Raw genomic sequence first — 3933 nt, 5'->3', positions numbered from 1 at the left:
CTCATGCCGAACACCAGCCCGCCCCACCTCATCACTCAGGCAGAGGTAAATTAGCCCACAGCCATACATATGACCTACAGCGGAACCTGAACAATAAAATAGGACATACAAGATCACTCTACGGATCGCGAGGGCATGCCTCGACACGCGACCACAGCCACATATTTGGACGTGACAAACCCAGTCATGTGGGGGCCGAACACCGCAGACGGACTCTATCAGAGTTGTGTCATGATACGGCTCGATATAGAGGCCCCACACACCCTCATTGCTTCACTGATGAGGTCCTGGATCACGAATTCCCTGAAGGATTCAAACCCATGAACATAGAATCATATGATGGACCACGGACCCCACGGTGTGGATTGTGGACTTCATTCTACACATCCATATGGCCCGCGGAGATGACCTCCATGCCATAAAATACCTCCCTCTAAAACTCAAAGGGCTAGCTCAGCATTGGCTAAACAGTCTGCCTGAAAATTCCATCGGCAGCTGGGAGGACTTGGAAGAGGCTTTCCTCGACAACTTCCAAGGTACATATGTTCGACCTCTAGACGCTGATGACTTAAGTCATATAGTTCAATAGCCCGGAGAGTCCGCCAGGAAATTCTGGGCAAGGTTCTTAACTAAAAAGAACCAAATTGTCTACTATCCGTACGCCGAAGCTCTAGCAGCTTTTAAGCATAGCATCCGCGACGAATGGCTCGCTCGCCACCTCGGCCAAGAAAAGCCAAAATCCATGGCAGCCCTCACGGCACTCATGACCCGCTTTTGTGCGGGCAAGGATAGTTGGTTAGCCCGTAGCAAAAACAATGCAAGCAACGCTGGCACCCTTGAAGTTAAAAGCAACAAAGACAAGTCTTGACGCAATAGATACAAGCGCTGAAACAACAGTGACGACACCAATGATACGGTGGTCAACGCCGGATTCAGTGGCTCTAAGTCCGGTCAGCAGAAGAAGCCGTTCCAAAAGAAAAATTCGGGCCCATCCAGCTTGGACCGCATACTTGATTGTCCATGCCAGATTCACGGCACCCCCGACAAGCCTCCTAATCATACAAATAGAGAGTGTGGGGTTTTCAAACAGGTCGGCAAATTAAACACCGAGAACAGGGAAAAGGGATCGCAAAGCAAGGATGATGACGAAGAGCCACGACAACCGAACACAGGGGACAGAAGAAGTTTCTCCCTTGGGTCAAAACGGTGAACATGATATATGCTACCCACATCCCCAAGAGGGAGCCCAAGCGTGCGCTCACGGACGTCTACGCGATAGAGCTAGTCACCCCAAAATTCAATCCATGGTCGCGATGCCCGATAACTTTTGATCGCCGGGATCACCCGACCAGTATCCGTCATGGAGGCTCAGCAGCACTGGCCTTAGACCCGATAATTGATGGGTTCCACCTGACTCGTGTCCTTATGGACAGCGGTAGCAGCCTCAATCTGCTTTGTCAGGATACAGTGCAAAAAATGGGCATTAACCCATCAAGGATCAAGCCTACAAAGACTACCTTTAAAGGAGTCATTCCAGGCATAGAGGCCCGTTGTACGGTCTCAATCACATTAGAGGTTGTCTTCGGATCTCTAGACAACTTCTGAAGCGAGGAGTTAGTCTTCGATATTGTCCCATTCCGTAGCGGCTATCATGCACTGCTCGGACGAACTGCATTTGCTCGATTCAACGCAGTGCCACACTATGCTTATCTCAAGCTCAAGATGCTCGGCCCACGCGGCGTCATAACAGTCAATGTCAATATGGAACGCTCCCTCCGTACAGAAGAGCACACAGCTGCCCTAGCAGCAGAAGTACAAAGCGGCCTTCTCAAGCAGAACCTTCATTCGGCTGCCAAGCCCTCGGACACCCTTAAGAGGGTCCGGACTACTCTGCAGTAGGAGAGCTCGGCTCATCAGGAGCTCGACTAGCAATCCGTCCTCCCTCTCAGTCCCGATCAAGCGGTGGCCTGCGTGCCGCACATACATAACTACGCACTCAAAATTCCATGGGCATCGACGGAGGCATAGCTAGCTTGTGATCCACAGCACGGCTCAACCGACATCGGATACACACATACTTTCACTTTTGCTTGTTTTATTTCAGGTTTTAATCCCACAGACCCCATCGGGTGGTCTGGTTATCGGTCCTCTTGAAGGATAAACACACCAAGATGGCGAGGAGCACAGACGTACGGGGACATTTTAGGTGATTCCGTTAACGATAACTCTATCTGTCTTCCAGGACCCACATGCAGCTCTTCCCTGATTTCGGCATGTTAAATAGCATGTTGATTATTGCACTACTTGTATCAATGCGCCTTGACGTACTAATTACATTACAGTGAAAACAGTTTGTAGCTGGAGCTGTAGGACCCCAGCTTTTTACCTTTACATATTTTCTGTTTTCTTTCTCTGTTTTCTTTATTTTTTCAGTTTCCCTGTGGATAACCCCATCAGGTAGCACCCGTACACTTTGGTACGTTTTAATGTTTGCCAGGGGATTTATAGCACCCCACATTATGGCAACAAAAGTCTGAACACTTCTTGTAAGTATAGTTCGGCACCTCGAATTTAGCATTATATGCATTGGCTCCGAATCATGTCTTTGGTCAATAGTTGGTTTGCCTGGCTCCTGTGCTTGCTATCCTACATTCTGCTACATCGGCTAGGGTAGTAAAGGGAGAACTACTGCGATTGTGCCCTGGTCTAAACTGGATGAGCACCTCAGTAGAGAAAGCCGAAAACTGACTGTCATGATGCTGCGAGAACCGGTCGGTTGTTCGGAGGTCTCAAATCATTGGAGGTTTTCCCGCATTTCACAAAGGATCATACTTCCAGATCAGACGCTGACAGCACTCTGGTTCATATACCAGGGGCTGCGCCTATGTTTTATTATAAAACTCCTATGGCTGCGTGAGGGCGTTCAAGCCATATAGTCTGGTTGCCTGGTTCGTGCGCTAAACAACTCCTTCAAGGACCATAAAATTGGATCAAGATTGTTTAGATACCATCCCGAACACCTCCGTACTACCTACGTGAGGGTAGAAGCCGACGACTGGCCAACCCTCAGATTTCAAATAACACGGCCGCACAGGAGGACACAATCAAAACATAAATTATATCACAAAGTGGATTTGTTGTCATCATACAAGACAAAATACGAGTGTATTCATTCAAAAATAATGTCCCGCCTGCACTGCGTGGCTACAATACAAGACTCCTCTAGGACATCCGCAAAATAGCGCTCGGGTGTACGGTGCTCCTTGCCCTTTGGCGGCCCCTTGGTTAGCTCGACGGCGTCCATCTTCGCCCACCACATCTTGCAACGAGCAAAGGCCATCCGGGCACCCTCAATACAGACCGACCGCTTTATGACCTCAAGCCGCGGGTAGGCACTAACAAGACGCTTCACCAGCCCAAAGTAGCTACTGGGTACCGGCGTGGCAGGCCATAGCCGGACTATCAGGCCGCTCATGGCCAGCTCGGCCGCCTTGTGTAGCTCGACCAACTGTTTCAGCTGGTCGTTGAAGGATACCGAATGTTCCGGTCCAAGATATTGAGACCAGAACAGCTTCTCCGTCGAACTCCCTTCCCTGGCTCGATAGAATTCAGCAACATCGGATACGCTACTGATACGTCTCCAACGTATCTATAATTTTTGATTTCTCCATGCTATATTATCTACTGTTTTGGACATTATTGGGCTTTATTATCCACTTTTATATTATTTTTGGGACTAACCTATTAACCTGAGGCCCAGCCCAGAATTGTTATTTTTGCCTGTTTTAGGGTTTCGAAGAAAAGGAATATCAAACGGAGTCCAAAACGGAATGAAACCTTTGGGAATGTGATTTTCTCAATGAACAAGACCCAGGAGACTTGGACCCTACGTCAAGACACAAAAGAGGAGGCCACGAGGTAGGGGGCGCATCT

This window comes from Triticum dicoccoides, chromosome 4A (assembly GCF_002162155.2).
Source record: "Triticum dicoccoides isolate Atlit2015 ecotype Zavitan chromosome 4A, WEW_v2.0, whole genome shotgun sequence".
Classification (NCBI taxonomy): Eukaryota; Viridiplantae; Streptophyta; class Magnoliopsida; order Poales; family Poaceae; genus Triticum; species Triticum dicoccoides.
The sequence above is the reverse complement of the archived record's forward strand: the minus strand, read 5'-3'. Positions refer to the sequence as shown.